Consider the following 19612-nt stretch of genomic DNA (forward strand, 5'->3'; position numbering starts at 1 on the left):
CCCCCACTCAATGTCCACAGCACTGCTGCGCGTCAACAGAAGTTCTTGTGGCCGAGTACGAGCTACAGCTCGAGCCTAAATGCTTTAAATTCATTTAGCTAGCAGGGCGGGCAACTCACTTATGAAACGCGCACGCACAGACCGCAAACACTTACTTAAACCAGCAGCGTGACGCCACGAGTTTTTAATTATTGTTATGGTGCACAGATTGCAAGACCGGCCAGGCATCCGAAGTCACGTGGCCCTACCCTGGTTCACCCTCTTGAATTACGAGGGCGTCTAGAGAGCTCTCAACACGCCCTGGAAACTGCACTGCAGTGAAAGGGCCCGCGGATATGAAGAGAGCAGAGGCTGGAGGAAGGCAGAACAGCACCAGGTGGCCGGAAGAGAAAGGGGTGTTCTGCAGGTGGCAAGTCCAGAGCAGAGAGACTTGAGACCTGCTTTTCTTTTTAGAGAAGCCCCCTCCCAGCCAGGGGAACAGGCGGCCGCACTCATTGCAATAAAAACCGCAGCCCAACAGAGGTGGAACTCTTTCAAGCTGAAATCCTCAGCACTGTAACGGCTCTGCAGCATGGCTGGGGATCCGGATCAGCACCTCTCCAGCACACCCCCTCCTCCCTCTGCCTGATCCCACACACCTCTGACTCGGGGGATGCTCGCGCTAACCCAGGGGGTCCCCCCAATTTCCATGCCTCACTTGAGGAATGCACGCCACACCCACATTTCCTGTTATTAAGAACTGGCCTTTGCACTCCTTAAGCTGTCTAAGATCTTGACAAATAAATGGTTTTCATAAGACTCGTAAAGCTTCCTGCCTTATCGATGACACCAGCACAGCCCAGGGAATAAACGCAGACGTTTTGAAGTCTGTTACCGGATGCGCTTCCCTAATTATATATACATACACACACACAGCTCGTATTGGCACAGCTGGCTAGTCTCACACCGGCAGGGTAGAGCCCATTCGGATTCGGCAGTGCTTTGCAACAGGGGTGCCAACAAGCTGGGCTCGTTTCAAGAAAAAACCCCTAGCTTATTTTCCTGCCCCCACCTGCCTCCCCCTTCTCGCAGCGAGAGGTGCAATTAAATAACTTCCAGTAATGCATCGCCAACACCCCCCACACACACACACACACACACACCCACCCAGCCAGCGGCCTCACAGGGCCCTGAATTCCTCAGTGCTCTCAGTCTGAAAGGAATGCTTTGTCTGTTATTTTAGCTAATGGAAGAGCAGCTCGGAGGCCCCTCTGACAGGATAAGTCAGGCTTTTCTGTGAGAACCAGCATCACTGCACAGCCTGACACCCACCTGAGTCCCCCTGCCCCCCTCCCTCAAAACCTCTGCCATACCCTGGGGCCTGAGCGCGGGGGAAAACCCACCGAGGGAAGAGGAAACGACGGAGCTGAAGCACAGCGGCCTGACCCGTGAGCACTGATTGCTCCACTGGAGCCGAAAGGTGATATTTCACGTTATTCGAACTCCCCGCGTGCACCTACGGACATTTTCTCAAAACGAGGTCAACGAGCTTCCAAATTGCCCCCCGCACCTGGCACCTGGCACCTGGGCTCGAGCAGCACCGTGCTGGGGGCTGGGAACCCCGGAACGGCTCTCGAAGTTCCAGCTGCTCTGCCGGGCTCCTCCGTCTTTCTTCCGTGGTCCGGGAATCACCTTCTCAGAACGGGGCAACCGCGCTCAGAAACCAGAAACCTTGCCTGGAGCACTCCCGTGTGAACCAGACCGCCGCCGTGGGGCTGGGGGTGACTACCTTAAAACTGGGCGAACACCCCCCCATAGTGTCTCAACACCCCATTTCTTGTAAGGCTGTGCACACTTCAGCACAGAGGACGAGCGTGTTTTGAGAGACCAGATTTGCTAAAAACAAGTGGTGCATTAATCAGCCCAGGAAAATGTCTTTAAAGAGCTGTACCGCAGCTGACGGGTTATTCCTATTAATTATTCAATTTTTTACAGCTTGGATTACAGATCAGACGTTCAAAGGTACATCCTCTCTCCCCCAGGGAACCTGTTGCTGTAAAACTACACAACATCTGCACCGTGGAAGACGACAACAACACGAAGGATCTTCACATGCTACCCCCCCTTGTGGTGTGGGGCTTACCCCGGATTCCCCAAAGGGTGCCCCGCAATCCTGCCCCCCCAGCTGAGGACGTGGGCCTCACCCCCGACCCGCAATGCGTCATGTGACTGACGCTCCATCCCGGCCCCCGGCTCCAGAGCGCGCCTCAATGGGGTGTCTGTTCCCAGGGAGCCGCTCCGTCGCCCAGCTCCCGAGGGCATCCGCCAAACCTCTCGACGGGACGTCCCGCGAACTGAAGGGTGCTTCTGTGAGCGATTCGCAACGCTCGGGCCTCCCGAGGAATGGGAGCCGCTGCCGGCGTCGCCCCGTCTGTCACAGGGGTCCGAGCGGGAGGCCGCGCCAGTGTGCACAGGCCTGCAGGGATCTCCAAGTACACGCAAGCTCCCCCGAGACTGGGAACAAGAAAAGCTTGCAATGGCTCTCCGTTTTCTACAGGTGCACTGGGCTGCCACAGGTTAAGGTCAAATTTAAGCCAGTGTATTTTTTGGGGTGTCTGGGGAGGATGGCTTAAATGTCCTGTCATCAGCAGCTCACATGAAACTCCCCAACACTTAAACACGAGGAGGGGGGTATGTTCTATCCCCATCTCCAAATGTGGACTTGTGGAGAGCGCTGGGCTGACTTTCCTCCAGATCCTCGTGGCGTTGTTAGCAGCCATGCCTACCTGCTGGTGAATTACAATCTAACTAGAGAACATCCTCAGTCCCCAACACCAAGGTTAACAGAGGACTATTCAGAATATATCTGTGATGCATTAAAGAAGGACAAAAGGCATTCAGTGTTGCAACAGACCCCATTAACTGAAATAACTCTTCAGTTAGCATCCTGCAAGATCTGTATAACACTTGCTTACTTCTGCGTTGTCCCACTGGGCAAGAAAGGAGTGACTAGTCACAGTTCTGCACATGTAGCCCACACACCCTGACCAGTGCTCTGCTCTTGGTGTGGTCATCCTGTGGGACTATCGGATATAATAGAGGCATTTCAGGGAAGGACAATGCATAGGAATTACCCCAGCGCATTCCTGACTAATTGAACACCAACAAGGGTTCCTGTTATTAACAAGCCACACTTATGTTGGCGCTCAGCAGTGGCGACAGCAATCAGGTTAAACTTTAGATTTGACACTAGTCCTTTATTTGCATAGCCTACAATTTCACCATCATAACACAAAGGGTGGCTGTCCCATACTGAAGTTGAGTGCTGTGCTGCAGGACTTCACTTGAGGGGGTAAAGTGAAGAGCAGGTATGAGAATTTTGAAGAGATTGGAAATCCGCAGAGACGAGACTTTGCAGCGTTTTTGCCCCCAGTTGTCTATAACAATGTTTATTAAGAGGGCTCTGGTTCTGCATCTCCATGCCCCCCAAGAGAAAATGATGAGTCCGTGAGGGTCTGGTTCATCAGCACCCCTGATCTCTCACCAGGACCACCGGCAAACAGGAAGGACAGCCGGTAGCGGAACTGACAGCATTAACGTTTCGCAGTCGGTCTTCTTCAAACGAAAGGAAGACTCCCACACCCCGTCAGGGAAGAGCGAGGGCGTGTTCTTCTGACAGAGGGAGAAGAAAGGCTCCACAGAGGAGCGCGAGTCAACAACGACCAGCTCGGCCTTGGGGGACCCCGCCATTACAGAAGGGAGCGAGACGCCTGCAGAAACGCTCCTTGCAGACGACCCACTCCTGAGCGACAGCGGCCCGCTCTCTGAGCTCCCACCCAGCATAGCGCTTATCGCTCCCAGACGCGGCAAGGCCCCCCGATCTGCTGCCCCCCGGCAGGGCAACGTGCACAGAGCTAGCCAGCCCCCCCCACGCCTCTGCACCCACCTCTGTGGGGCTGAAGTTCTGGGGCGTGACCACGCAGGGCTCAGCTCCTTCCTCTGGGCCCTGTGTGGCGACAGGCTCCCACAGCTACAGACACAGGTACAGGGGAGCCTCTCTCTGCAGGGCCTGCCCACAGTGTCACTGTTAGAATTTGAGATGACGGGTTGCTCACATTGTTGATCAGAACAGCCGCCCGAGTTAAGGGAGCATTTCGATTTAACCCCTGTGTAATGCAGAGCTCTTGAAGGCAGCGGGGAGGCTGGGCAAAGGATCCTCACTTCCCGACTGCGAGATCTCCCCAAGGTTACCTCAACGCCCCTGGTTCACACGTGGGTCATTTCCAAGTGAAGGACAACGTTCGGAGGCAAACGGCTTAAACTAGAGAATCGCCACTTTCAACAGCAGGGTGAAGCAGGGAAGCGTTTAAGGAAGATTGCAATAAAGGTCAGAAATCAGAGAAGCCATTCAGCTCATCCAGACTGCTTAGTAGATGGTGGCTAATTGATCCAGGCATCTCCTCCAGCTATTAGTGGAAAAAGGCCTCCTTTGTTGAAAAGGTACCTCCTTCAACAAGACAGCTGGGTAGCTTGTTCCACACCCCCTCACCCATCCACTGCGCCGACTCTCAGTGCGTTTGAAGGATTTTAAAGACCTGCATAAGAATCCCCTCATAGTCTTTTCTTTGCGAGACCGAAAAGGTTCTGTACAAGATGGGAACATAAAGGCTAAGTACTAACAGCCCCGGGGCAGGAAAGGAATTAAGGAAGACATCAGTGGGATGATGAACGCTGGAAAGGCAGAACCTTTCGTGGAAGGTCACCTCCCTGCTTGCCAAGGAAGAGGCAGATGAGGAACTGAATCAGAAGGTGGAGAAATGGGTCTCGGATTTACTCGGCTCCAGGGAGGAAAGATGCTTCTTGGCAGCGAAGAGAAGAAGAGACCTCTCTGGCTCCTCGAGCTAGCGCCGAGGTCCTGCTGTGTGCTTCATCACACTGAACTAGACATCGGGGACCAGTGTTAAAAAGGATCCACTTGTGAAAGGTGGAAACTCTGAACATGCCTAGAAGATTGCTGGCAGAAACGCTGCAGCATTGATTAATTCCAGACTGCATTTCAATACAATTAATAACTTGAGGAAAAAAAACACATCTTCCAAGGCAAAAACACTGAATAATTCTGCAAGAAGAGCCACAGATGCATTGGCTGTGAAGTTCCCTGAAACAGCCACCCTTTGCATAACCCTACAATCCATGAGCTCACATCCGAGAACTACCCAGGCGCAAGAGTGAAATCAATCGCAAGAACAACCTCCGATGTTAAAAGCGGTGTTTATCAGAACATGATCGAGAGTGCATGCCAAGGATGTCAAATATTCTATCACCTCCTGCACAGCTCGGGTGACTTGCAGCTTTCCATAAGTTCGGGGGCCAGATGCGTCCTGCAGCGCTGCTCGGCATGATGGGACGCAGGGAAAGAGGGCGTCTGCAGAAACTCAACTTGTAGCCTTTCCCCTGCGACAGCACCAGCTGCCTCTCATAACCACCGGCTTCACAAACGGCAATTTTTTATGGCTGTACCCCCAGCTGAGCTCTGAGGAGCAGGGCGACCCCCCCGACTGCTTCTCAGACAACATCACCTCCGCGTCGCCCGGCTCTCACAAGTCAGTGGCACGGGCGGAGAGGGCTTTGCCCAGCTCATTCGCAGTCTGTTTCAATTCAATATCATCCAGGAGAGGAGACGAGCCCCCAAGAACACAGAAGTCATCGGAAATCGTTAGAATTACAACGACACAAAACCAGGCTATTCTCACTGGAAAAGTGTTTTGTGAGCACTGTGCGATGTACCCTTGAGGCAGAGATAGCAGAGTCAGTGCAATCAGGGGTTGGGGTAGCGTTGGGACTTTCCCGAAATGCCTTCAGCAGCCCGGACTCTCCCTCTCTGCACCTCCACCAGTCACACGATCCCCAGCCAAGGAACTCTGGGATAGGTCAAGGGTCAGCAAATTAACCCAGAGCACTGGCTAACCTCTAATTACGAGTAAATGCCCTCAAGCTAACTCCAGTCTCAGAGACTGGTCTACTGCTCATGCGTGCTTGACTAATGTGCTCCTTCCTCCAAATTTAAATTGCTCACAACACAAGTCACTTCCTCACTTATGCCCCTCCCCCCTCCTCAAAGAGACACACACCTTATTTGGGCATGAAATTGCCTCCTGAACAAAATCCAGATTAGCCCCTTGGCCCTCATACCCAAACACCCTTCTTCCCAGGCAGACTTAAGATTCAGACTACTATCCTTGAGTCTTTCCCAGTAGGTCAAAGGTCAACAGCCACTCCTCTGAGAAAGGTCGTCCTCTTTGCCCTTTCCAGCTTTTGGACACCCCTTCCCACCCTGGTGGTGCAGCCCCACATTCCACCCCTCCAAAATTAGCATGACATGGTTCAGCCCAACCCCAAGCTTCCATGAGTCTTGGCCTTGGCCCCCTTCCACCCAGCTAGGGAGGGGGGAGGATCTGAAGTCCACAAGAAGAGGACCAGTGACAGAAAGACCTGGCTCCTGCTGTGCCCATAACTCTTAAGTACCCCCCAAACACACACTCCTTCCCATTCCCCTGACCTCCTCCACAATAGAGGGCTCCTTGTAGTCACCACCTGGTCCTCAGGTTCCTCCCTTCTCTTTGCGAGTCTCTGCCAGACCTCTTGTGATCCTGCACACAGAGCTGGAGCGATCCAGATGTGGTTCCCCAGATGTGCAGTTCCGCCTTTTCACAAGCTGCACAAACACTCCTGACAAAGCTGAAAAGCCATAATCTTTTAAACGCAATCATTAAAAAAAAGGGTTGCACAGCTTGCACCAGACCGCTGAGCTATTCGGTTTTTTTGCTGGTTTTTTTGCCCCACAAGACAGGACCTTAAATCCCCCCCCCAGCCCAGGTCAGCCCAGGCAGGGGGCCCCACCGAGTAACAGCTCTCGAGCTGCTCTGCCGCCCATCAGCCAGGCCCTGCGTCCGGCCGTTTAAACTGTTTACTCCTGCAGCTCTCGTCTTCTAAACTGTTTATCAATTTCAGACTCTCCCGCTGCTTCTCCGCCAAGAGTGGAAGGATCACCCACAGGGCTGCCAGAGCACCCCAGACACGCACACACACACACACACCAGCCAGGTCTTCACAAGCCCATGTAGGCACACACACACACACACACGTCTTCCCCAGCTGCCCGGGCCAGTCGCCCTCCACGGCATGCAACGACGCCGAGGGAGAGAAACCCACGTTTCCGATTCGCCGTCTCGCCCTCCTCAGGTCGCTGAAGGGCTCGGGGCGGCAGCGCGCGGGGGGGGGGCTCCGCGGGTGTACCGGGGGCCGGGGCGGGGAAGGGTTTCCTCCAAGCCCGCGAAGCCGCAGCTCTGCGCCGGCGATCTCGAGCCCCAGGCCGGGGTCCCGATGTGCCGCTCGCCGGTCCATCTCCCGGGAGGAAAACAGAAGCCCCCCTCCACCACCGCTCCCCACCCGGGCCTCCTGGATCTGGACGGCACCGGTGCAAGAACAGAGGGTTTCCTCGCAGGCACCCGGGAGGCTATCAATACTCTCCGAGCTGAAATGTCAAACATCACGATCGGCCGCTTTTATCAGGAGCCCCCTATTAATAAGCCCACCAGAAGCATGGAGAGGCAATTAAGAGCGTGTGGCTTCAAGGACAGGGCAACGGTACAGCTCCCTGCACCAGGAACCAGCATGAAAACCAGCATGGTCAGAATGGTGCAGCTGTGGGACAGACTCCCTGCCCTCACGGTCAGGAGCGATGCTGAATTTTGCAGGGTAGGTGGGTGGGTGGGTGGGCACCAGGAGCCTGCAGTGACTGGAAACGCTGTTTAACGGGTTCATTTCTTTTATCTGGCTGAATCTAGATTCCTGCCGGCTTCCAAAAAGAGCGCGTGCCACCTCCCTGCTGCTGTCTGTTCTCATGCCTTTCAACACCTGGGCGCACCTGGGACAGAGCTGCGAAACCACCCGATCACACCCTGTCTGTCCCTTCACCCCCCCTCCCCACCCCATCAGTGGGATTCATGTAGATTTTCCAAGCTAAAGGGCAGGAAAAGCAGATCATCTCTAAGCAGATCAGACCACTGGAGGCCCTAGTGCTGGTGCCCTTTTTTCAGATCTTCCTTTGCACACGGAAACGGTGGACCCAGACCTCCCGCTGGCCTGTGACCTGCCTCAGCCACAGACCAGGACTGCCACACTGCTGCCCGCCGGGCTCAGGGGGCGGGGTCCTGCGAGCTCCTGCCAGCAGCCCCTCACAGGCAGCAGGAGGGTGGAGGGGCTGTGCAGACCCCGCCCACGACACACCCCCCAGCTCCGCTCCCTCCCCCCTCTGGAATGTGACCAGGAATCGTGCCTCGGGCCGGAGGAAACTGCCCTTGGGAATGCCTGGGTCAGACCCCGGCAGCCTCCAGGCTTTTATCAGCCCCCCCCTCCGCCTCACCGCCTGCTCCTGCCCCGCTCCCTCGACAGGACGTACCAGACCAATAAAGACCAATTTGTCAAGTTAAACTGTGTTCTCGCCTGTCGGCACTGGACCACACTGCTGCCCCACCCCTCCTCCTCCTCCTCCTCCTCGCGCTGGCTCCACTCACAGGGACCTCTAGCAGGGCTAGCAGTCGGCTCTCACCACTGCCTCACCACGCGTCCCCACTGCCTCCCTCTCTCTCCCAGTGCCTCAGCTCCAACCACTCGTCCCCACTGCCTCCCTCCCTCTCTCCCAGACTGCTGGTGGGGATGGGCTCTCTCCGCAGTCTCCTGCAGGCCCTCCCCGCCTCCTGCCCACTTCAGACGCCTACCCCCTGCCACATTAAAACGAGCACACCCTCTCACAAGGAAACAGCAGGACCCCATGCCGCCCCCCCCCTGATGCAACGCTCAGCGTCCTGCCAGAGGTCAAAGACACACTGCCCGTTCTCCCCACGACTCTCGCCCCGGTGAGCTGCGTGCCAGAGGGGAGTGGCAGGGCAGGAATGGCACAGGAAGTGGCCTGCTTCTCCCCTGCTCTCGTCCAAGCAGCCCACACCTGCAGAAACACCGCGGGCCAGCGGCACAGGGCGCTGCTCCAGGGGATCAACACAGATCCCGGCTCCAGATCACGCCATTTCTACAGCCCCCAACGACACAGGCGCCATTCTGCACCAGCAGCCCCCCCCAGCGCAGCAGCTCAGGTCTTGAAGGGAGAAATCCCGACTGAATACCGACTCCGGCCTCCCTGCCATCTCGCACTGGACCAGGCGCTTAGAAAACTGATGAAAGGATGGAAGAAAAAGTGAACGATTTTTCCCGGTCTAGGTCATGCTCCTACCCCCCCGCGCCCCAAGGAGCGTGGAAGCCGCGCAGCTCCTGCGCTCTCCTCTCCGGGATCGTCAGTGCCTGGACCAGCCCCGCTGGGCTCCGCTCCAGCTCCGGACCTGCCGCCTGACAGCCCTCGCCCGGCCCGGCTCAGGAAGCAGGCGTGCTGGGAGCCCTAACGAGGAGGAAATCCCCCGCCGGCCGCCACGCCGCCCTCGCCCTGTCAACGGAAGGCGCTTTTCAGCGCTGACCGCCCCAGGACACTCGTCCCGTGCGCATCCCGCTGGCCGGGGGGGAAAAAAAAAAAAACAGAGGTCGGCCGTGCTTTCCCACAAGGACAGCAGAAACCTGGGCTGCACTCCGCTGTCCGAGACGGAATGTCATGGGACGAGCTCCGTCATGAATAACCAGCTCATGTCAACATTCACGGTGGACATCGTGACAAGTCTGGAACTACACTGGCCTGGGATCGCGGATTGTAAAAATAAACAGCCTAGAGGATTTCCTCAAATGTTCTGAGCGCAGACGTAGCCCTGAATAAGGACAGTTTCACACACTGCGCGCAGACAAGGCCACTGGGAAATCTCCAAGCCTCGCTGTGCCTCACACGGCTTTATTTCGCCCCCTCAGTGCCTCAGAAGGCTGGCCTGTCCTGTGGTCAGCCCTTCTCACATGGTGGCATGCTATGGGGATGTGTCAGCCGGCCAGCGAGGTGGGATTTAAAAATCGTGTCTAAAAAAAAGTGTGGCTCTGGGGTTGAGCTTTCCAGGAGTGAGGCACGGATTTCATCCAGTGAAATCCGATGAAGGAGTTCTCTTCACAATGTAATTCTGGCCAAAACTGGGAAGGCAAACAGATTTCTCATTGAAACAGTAGAGTTGTAGTTCAGTTCCGGATAAATAGCTCCTACGATATCAGCGCTGTGGATCTTAAAAGTGCTTGGCGTGCTGGGAAACGTCGGGGAAGTCGGAAGAGTGCCGGGAGGGGATAAGCTGTGGGAACTGTGGACTTCTGCTACGCCTGGTGTCGACCGTCTGGCTGCATCACTGCTGTCTGCTCCCGCCTGCCTCTCTCACCACAGGCCTGCACTCGGACCAGTCGAACACTGACCACCCCGCCGCAAGCGCTTAGACCCACTCGCACAAAAATCAGAAGGATTCCTTAAATAAGTCAGGGCTACCTCGCCCTACACAGCTGTCAAAACAGAAGACAAGCAGGCTTGGTTTTAAAAATCTCACCCTGGCAAGTTTTATTTTAACCCAGGACATTCTTCTCCCCCAGACACGAAAATGACTCACATGTTCTGTTTAAGGGAACGGTGAAAGAGGGGGGCGCGCTGACACAGTGGTCAGCAGTGCTGCCTCACGGACCCGGAGGCCCGGGTTCAATTCCGGCGCTGGGCTGCCCTCTGTGTGGAGTTTGCATGTTCCCCCCTGTGTTCACCTGGGCTTTCTCCCACAGTCCAAAGACATACCAGTAGTTTAAGTGACTTCTGGGGAGAACAGATGCGAGTGCGTCTGGCTCTGTACACCCTGTGATGGACTGGCCTTCTCCCCAGGGTGCACCCCGACTTGCACCCACTGCTTGCAGGCATAGACTCTGGCCTCCCTGCGATCGTGTACTGGATGCAGTGGTTAAAGAATGGATGGACGGAAGAAAACGTGAAAGATATCTTTCAGAGCAGAACACCAGCCCCTATGGCCAGAGCCACTCTGTGGGTTTTCAGTCCACAGCGCACAGAGGAGTGGAGAAACCGCCACTCACCGGTCAGCTTAGGGAGAACCCCTTCCCCTTGACGAAAGCGTTCCTGCCCCAGCTCCGCAGGCACACGGAAAACAGGAAGCCACTCACACAGCCCCACTGACTCAGCCCCTGACCCGACCCAGGGCAGACAGGCACCGGCGGAGTCAATCAGGGTTAAGTGTCATCTAGCCTTAAAAATAGATTTTAACATTCAGGACCAAAGTTTAAGTGGAATTCCTTTAAAAATGCAGCCAGCCATCTGGTTCCTCAACCCCCCCCCCAGCCTGCACACAGAGACTCAAACATTCCCACAAGCACAGACCATGCAAGAGCGCATCCCAGGAGAATTCCCAGGAAACCCCCCAGACTCCAGGAGCACAGCAACACTGGGCTCTTCTGTCCGGCCAGGGAAATCCCATTGTCACCTACTACACATTCAGCTGGAAATGAATGAAACTACAGGGAGGGTAGGAAAGAATATTTTGGAACGCTTCTGGTTTTAAGCTGCAAAATTAAAGCCGTTCATTTTGCAACTGCCCTTAGCATGTTTTTGCAAGTTACAAGCTTCGAAAACTTCTGATGGTTTCCAATATTTGATATCATATAAAATATGACCGGGGCTTTTGTGAAGCGTGCTCTCCAGGAAAGAGCTGCTATCTCTGACCTTTACAAATGACACACCACCCTTCGAAAAACAAAATGTTAAGTGATCCCTGTGTCCCTCGTAAGAGAAAAGAGGTTGGTGTTTTCTGGGATTCGGATCTATCCGTGAATTTGGGACTTGACAGAATGTGTTCACATGCACGGCCAGCTCATGCGAGAACAATATTTGCCCGCAGACCTTCCAGCAAGTGGCAAAAATAATTAAAGTGCAGAAACGAAGCAACAGATGAACCCCAGGGTAAACGAGGTGAGTGGGGGGCTGAAATCCGAGACAGACGGGCTCAGCACGAACGATCAGTGTCACCTGCGTTCCAATTCCAAATAAGAGAGAAATCAGCACTTTTCTCAAGAGAAGAGCCACGAACCTTACTTCAGAACTGAGGATTTCTGTTGTATGAATTGGCTCAATGTCCATTAAAAGGTGTGGCATGTGCAAAATTAAATACTGAAATCCAGCCTCCCTGTACGTGTATATACCAGGCCACCCCTCCTGCTCCCACTTCCGACACCCTCGGAGGTTCTGAAAAGGTCGTGACCTCTGGCCAGCTCCGATGTCACTCCGTCCTGCGAGACTCCGGACTGCCTGACTGCTGCCATCAGGGGAGGGCAGAGGACCACGTTCTGAGGGGCGCTGGAGAAAACAGGAGGAGATTCTTTGCGCTCCAATGTTCGGGGGACAAACCCCCCCGTTGGCAAGTTTTGCCACTGCAAGAGAAAGGCCGAGGTCTGCAGCTAAGCGTGAGGCCGGACCCTGCCTCCATCCAGCTGCCCTGGATTCCACGAGTGGTGGCGCCACCTGGGGGTAGGGGGTGGGATCAGTCCTCCAGACTCATTTCCCAGAAGCCCTTTTTAAAAGAATCCCCAGGCTTTTAAAAGCTCAAAAAGGTAGCAAAACGCATCCTGCGCCATTCCAAAGCATGACTTAAGATTGCAAGACTGCACAGCTCATTAAATATGTAAATTAGCCATGTGAACACCAGGGGAGCTTGTTCCTGTTTCCCAGACAGCACAGTGCTCCTGCGAGGGCAACAGGATGTGTTGCGCCAATTCAGGATGTTTACATTGCTGATTAATTCCTCCTTCACTTTCAACATCCCAGAGTGCTGCCATCCATGAGCCTCTGTCTAACTGGAACACGCCAGCAGAGCCTGGCGATGTTGGACCACCTCACCTGATTCACATGAAAACATTCACATGTTCTTCCTGATCTGTGCAAAGCCGATATGATGAGCATCCAACAGTTCTCCCTGGCTCCTGCGTGCGATGACCCAGTTGCCCTGCTGTTCAGCTCGCCAGGTCTCGCTCAGCTCTGCAGTGAGCCAGCGGCCCTGGAGGGGGGGAGCGGCCAGCGTGCTGCCCCCTTCGTCACCCCGACATCTCAGCCAGCAGGGGCACACAAGACTGCCGAGCGCTCAGAGGCTTCATTATTAACATGAGTGGGAAATCACTGCTAAGCCCATGCTGGTGCCGTATTTCAACTGCTTTCATCTTAAACCCAGGAAGAACTCCACCCAAGGCTCAACAGAGAACTTTCAGACAAACCCCCCCCCCCCCCTCGCTGGAAAGTGGAGCAGGCTGTGAAGCACAAGCCCAGCCCTGAGATCACAGCATGGGCATTTAGGGGAGCACGGCCAGCTCAGCCAGAGTCCAGGTGGAGCCAATTAAGAGAGCCCGGCGGCTGGCCCACTCTGCTGCTCGGGCTCGGCGCAGGGAGTGGCGGCGGAGGGGGAGAGAGAGAGAGGAGTCAGGACTCTCATTCCGCTTATCACAACCAGAAGGAATAACAGGACGGGATGCTGGCCAGAATGTGAGCTTTGCTTATCCTGGCACGGAGGAGCGCATTCCTCATCACGACCCGCCACGCCAAAGACAACGACAAGCCAGCGTGTCAGCCAACGCTTGCCGGACTCCTTTCCCAGGAACCCTGTCCGCATGGAGACCTGGATTCGCACCCTCCCCCTCACCCCCAGTGAGGGTCAGGGATCCCCACGGCACTGGAGTCAGGGGGTCACACAGTTACAGCACTGGTCACGGGGGGGACGTCAACTAGTTAACTCCACAGTGTCCCAGAGGTCCGACTGTCACGGCACCCGGCTCGGCCCCAGATCCGCAACCCCAGCCCCACCCGACTGCGCTCGACTGACACTGAGGGTCAAACCCTCCATCGCCATCAGCAGCGAAGCAGCCAGAATGACCTCTCCCACTACACTCACTGATTTCATCGGAACCACTGAGCCGGACCGGGCCGTTCACGCGGCGCCCGCCTGCTGGGGTGCTCACGGCACCCACCGACGCAGACGCGACTGGGAGACTGGGCCGGAACGCAGCGAGGCGACATCCCTCCCTCCCGACGGCAAACGCAAACCCCACAGCATCGGAGGAACAGGGTGGCGGTTGTCTTGAAGAGACAACAGGCGCTTCTTGCAAGAGCTGACCTGTAAGCTGTCAGCACGGCGATGAAACGCTGTGAGGACCCCAACAACCCCGCTGACCGCGCAGTCAAAGTTCTTGGGACACCCCCAGAAAACTCAACCCGCCCGAGAGGCGAGCAAAGGCCACACCACATATCGGGATCAAACATTCCAGAGCACTTGATCTTGATCGGAAAAGGCAGTGTAAATGCACCCACTGATTCGCAGCAGGGAGCAGATTTCAGTCAGCTCTGAACAAGTTGCAGCGCAGTCTGATTACCATCAGAAAACACAGTCACAAAGGAATTAGTCTGCTGGTCCTTGTTCCAGCTCAAACCCGAATGCATTAAGGCCTGCTGTGAGTCATGACATATGAATGAACATAAGCAGTGTTTAAAAAGAGAGAGGCTTGAGCCCAAGAACACACACTTCACATTCCTGCCTTTAGAAACCCAGGCTGAGACTGCGCGCGGCTGAAGTCTGAAACAAACGTCCAGCACTGTGGCAAAGGCGCACAGGTTTTTAAAACCGGCTTGTGCTGGTGAGCGAGCCAACACAAAAACTGCAAAAAAGAAAAACAGTGGAACTTCACGCAGAGACGAGCAAACGACTGTGAAGACCAGCACAGATCACAGCCAGGCTCAGCTACTCCAGAGCCTTCTGCACCTGTAGGGTTAATTTCCTGTCCCACTGCCGGATCAAACAACGGATCCCTCATTCTCCTGCCCTTGGAGTGGGAAAGTCTGACGGCCGTACCAGACCCGCCGAGCGACAGGCCGGCGCGAGGAGCCCTGCACCTGCGGGGGACGAAAAGGAGCGAGAGAGGCGACAGGCAGGGGGCGGACCGACAGGTCACACGGGCTCCTCGCCGCAGGGAGAGGGGAGCACCGGGCGGGAACAAAGCCACACGTCACAGATCACCCACCCTGCTGGCTCGGGCCTTGGAGTGGCAGGCAGAGGAAAACCAAAGCCCAGTTCAAAGCTCCAGTGCCTAACTGGGCACGCGGGGGGGGGGGGGGGGGTTGGGTGGTGGAGAGAGCTGTTAAGGAACGCCGGGCCGGGAGAAGACATGTGGGGCTGCTGCAGTCATCAACACTGAACCTCAAACAAGCTGCAGCAGCCCAACAGCCCACCTCAACACCAGCAGCAGGTAATCCATCTTCTCAGACATGCAATTACCAAGAAACAGGGGGATGTGCTCTTGTGAACTGAGGCCCGCCCACAGCAAGTAGAGGTGGAGGGTAATTCAATAACTATGGCAAGATCTCTTTCTAAAACAACTACGCGGAGATCAAAACACCTGTTCAGCCAAAGAAAACCTCACACGGGACTTGACAGCTGGTAGCTTTATTTTATGGTGCTTGAGGCTACAAAGCAGTATCTTAAAAAAACACTGCTAATGTTTAACATTTTCCGATATGTACTGGAACTAAATAAGTCCGTGCCGTGTTTCTTGGGGGTTTAATAACGGCGTGACACTCATTCCAATTCCCTCACTACTAGGGGTTTCAGGTTGCAGAGCGACAATCCCACACATTGGGCATCAAGTTACACGCTCACAGCGCACCTCCATAAGCTGACTCATTAGGCAAAGGCCGATCATGTCACTCGCTGGCAGGAGTGATTTAAGAATGAGGCTGCAGAAATTAGGAACTTAACCCAAGAAAACGAACCATGTGATTTTAGTCTTCCTCCGCTACAGAGGCTTAATGCAAAAACTAAAAAATATTAACTCAAGATAAACGAGATAATATGCACAAGAGAGCCTGGCTACTGTACCCTTTCTGTGTTTCACAATCCACTGACAGGGTCACGCTAAACAGCACTGTGCCTCTGTTGAACATTTACCCTGCTTCTCGTCGTCTGGCACTGCTATAAACTGCTTGTGGAAGCTTTCTGGCCACCCTGCTCCTAGAGAGACCAGCTTCTGCACAGCGTCTGGAACCTGCAATTGTAAAGAAGCGGGTGACTCACTGCCCAACAATGTCACTACATGCCGTACGAGAAAAACGGCAGGATGGAGGCAAAAATGCACTAGGAAGTGTGCCATTTCTAATCCATCTAGAGGTCTTAGCTTCTTAAAAATCAGTGATCATGCCTTTTAGCGATGACTCAAAGCGATGTGCGTTTCTGTGTGCCGGTTCACGTCTGCACAATCAGCAATGTGGTAGTTTCCCACTTCCCCCTGCAGCAGACCGACAGTCCCTGCAGGCCCAGACAGTTACGAGCTCAAAGCCCTGCGCCAGCTCTGAATCCCAGCGACCAGTGACACCGAGCGTGTCAGGCCTCGGAGCACAAGCACAAGTCCCCTCGGAATTCCTGCACGACGGACACCTGGCTCAGAGCAGCACTTCCTGTCCCGCACGCCGCTCGGCAAGACGAGGGGCGCAGCGAAAAGAGCCGGTGTCACCGCCGCAGCGGACACGCCCAGCACACGCTGAAAGAAACGAGCCGAAGAGGAAACCAATAAAAACGCTTAACGGCAGAAACCACAATCACATTTAACAAAAACAATTGGCTGTTCAAACCCCTGGCACTGCTTCAGAAGGAAGTGTTTGCTAACACCCCTCTTCTGTTTTGGTATCAAAATAACCTGGAAGGCGGCCCAGCACCAAGAGCCTGGAGAGCCCTGAAGGGCAGAGACCGCACATGCATGCACGCCTGGGGAGAGACTGGGGGCGCACAGCACCCCACCGCCCGCGCCAGTCCATCTGCCTGCTGCCTTGTCCAGACATTTCCGCCCCGAGCCCAGAGTGTCAGAAAGACTTCACTCGGAAGCTGCTGTTTCCAACAGCTCCCCTCGACTCGGCTGCCCGAGCAGCTCGATTTAAGATGAGCAGACCCCAGGGGTAACGAGGAGCAGACACTCGCACGACAAGCAAGAGAGTTTTGTGTCACACCTGGATGAGGGCAGCTCAGAAACTCACTGACGCCGCCTTTCAATCAAACCCTGCCCCGAACAGATAACTGAGATCAATCTCGCCTGGAAGGAACAAGAGGACTGACAGCAGCGTGCGCGTCCCAAAAAATCCCCCGTCTGGGGAGAAGAGCAAACTTCCTCACGAGAACAAAGGAGAGTGGCAGGACACTACCATGTGCTCCAGCAGCGCAGAGAGCCGCAGACCCGTCTCCAGTTCCAGACGGCCTCACGGCTCACACCGAATCCCATTAAAAAAAAAAGACCTACACACGAACAGCCCGACGTCAGGTATTCCCACATGCCAGCCCCACGGGAGAGCGCACGGTCTCCTGGGCGCCCTGCTGCCCTGGCCAGTGTGAGGCTGCCAGCCCGCGCCCCACGGTTCAGGTACGTGTGAGCGCTCCCCGGCCGGCTTGGGCTCTTTGTTGCGCGGCGCGGCGCCTTCTGGAGGGGCCGGGTGGTCTCCTGAGGAATGCGGCCCCATTGTTCCCGGAGAGAATGCGGAGCTCCGGGTCACTCAGACGGGGACATAAAGGCAGGGGCCTTGTGTGCAGGAGAGTGGGGTGGGACGGTGGCGGAGAGCCGGGGCGATGGAAAGGGTGGGCGGGCAGTGTGGGCCATCGGGAAAGCAGAAAGAAGAAGGGCTACTCTCCTCCTCCCGGAAAGCCGGCAGCGACAAGCATGCCGTCCAAACAACAGCACCCGTGAATTCAGCTCCACACACAGCGTGCAGCAGAAAACACTGCGACCCACAGAGGAACAAGTACAGGCTTATTCCAGGCCGACGAGAGAAGAAAAGAGAAACCAAGTCACCCGAAGAAGGCTCCACAGCCGAAACGTTGTTTTTCTTTTCTTCTCGTCAGCCTAGAATAAACCTCTACTTGTTCCTCTGCAGCCAACACATGCTGAGCCAGCTCCCTGCTTGAACGACTTCGACCAACAAATGTTGCACAAAGGGGCAAAAACATCAGGAAAAAAAGGGAAAAACTATACAGGATTCAGTCTGTAAAGAACAGAACACCTGGTATCTGCACGCTCTTGAGTGCTAATATTCAGTTCCAGTGTGAGGGGACCCTGGACACGCTAGCCCTGGCACAGCAGGGGACAATCCTGCAGGTCACAATCATGCCTGCTTGTACACACAGGCACAGGACATGGGCAACAACCCCAGGGCCTTCAGGTCAGACCACAGGGGCACGGAAGGGAACAGGGGTGTCCAGTTCTGGATCTGGGGGGCCAGTCAGTGTGGGTTTTCAGGGTCTCTTTAGAGCACCCTCACCTGAAGAGCTGGGAGAAGCCATTCAACTGGCCCAGTCCAACCAGTAACCAGCAGGCTGAGTTGGAATGGAAACCCACAGACGCACCCGCCCTCCAGGACTGGGACTGGACACCCCTAATTAAGTGTGAACCTGATGGAACCGAGAACCACAGACATAACCATACAGGTGTATTGCCCCCAAAAACTGTCGCATTCACAGCCGTTTCTTTCAATTCCTATAAAAAGATGCTTTTACAATGCCACCCTTAAAAATCACATGGCTGTCAGCTTCATTGGGGAAAAAAGCTGTACCAAAATGAACAGCCAGTCAGTCCCCTTTTCAGGGTTAGTGACATATTGCCCCCTCTTTATCATAACTCCGCTCAGATAAGGAAAACACCCAGAGGAACAGGTCACAGCTGCAGTTTCCTCACAGTGCTGGCCCCAGTCAGTTATTAATGACCACATTACAGGCCTGGACTGCAGGGTTAAAACAACACCAGCGCTGATAGTAGTAGAGGGCACAGGGGGCCCAGTTTTCCTTATCTTACCACAGTACCTGCACAGGAAGAGCACAGCCCCACAGGCTCAAGACAAGGATTCTGGACATGCAGGAAGGACTGCTGTTGGTGAACGCTATTTTATTTGTTTCAGTTATGAAATCCCACCAAAAATCATTTTCCTCGGCTGATCATTTCCACAAATGGAAAGAGAGCAAATCCTTATTGGAGCATGTTAAATAAAACAGGATGCAACCGGCCATTCCTAGACCCTGTAGAAGCCTACTAGCAGAAACACTGGCTGAATGTTAACTGTCCACGCTTTGGTCTCTACCTCGCACAGAACCCAGGACAGACCCACCAGAAAGCCCCCTGCCTTTTCACCACAGGAAAGATGTTTATCAGAAAGGTACGGACACCAGAACCACCAGCAGCAGCAGCAGCATTCTGGCTTTTATTAAAAGATCCTGTCGCTCAAATGAGAACGACACAGGAAGAGATTGTCAGTTCTTCCAAGACTCACGACCACCTTGACCAAAAGGCAGACTTGTACAGCCTCTCTCTAAACCAGAGTTCCGCAAATAAACATTAAAAAAAAACACAAAGCTCTCAGACTAAAAGGAAACAAAAGTCACATTGTCTTACAAAGAAAGTGGTTGGGTCTCCCAGATTCTCCGTTATCTTGCTGGGTAACTTAGCTTAGCTCTCTGCATTGCTGGTGCAGAGGCAGGGACACCCCTGGACGACACAGAATCACAGCCACAGGGGACATGTTGAGACAGAACAACAGAGCTCACTTTTGGAAGGGACATCAATTTTTTCTTTCAAGTGAAGCACTTTGGCGATGAGACCACGTTGCCAC

General features: G+C 54.7%; 1 protein-coding gene across 1 annotated transcript in view; it reads right to left on the reverse strand.

The window, feature by feature from the left end:
- gpc4 (glypican 4) overlaps positions 1-19612 on the reverse strand; it is a 39391-nt gene that overhangs the window by 15665 nt on the left and 4114 nt on the right. The window lies entirely within an intron of this gene.

This window comes from Lepisosteus oculatus, chromosome 8, assembly GCF_040954835.1.
Source record: "Lepisosteus oculatus isolate fLepOcu1 chromosome 8, fLepOcu1.hap2, whole genome shotgun sequence".
In the NCBI taxonomy this organism is placed as follows: domain Eukaryota; kingdom Metazoa; phylum Chordata; class Actinopteri; order Semionotiformes; family Lepisosteidae; genus Lepisosteus; species Lepisosteus oculatus.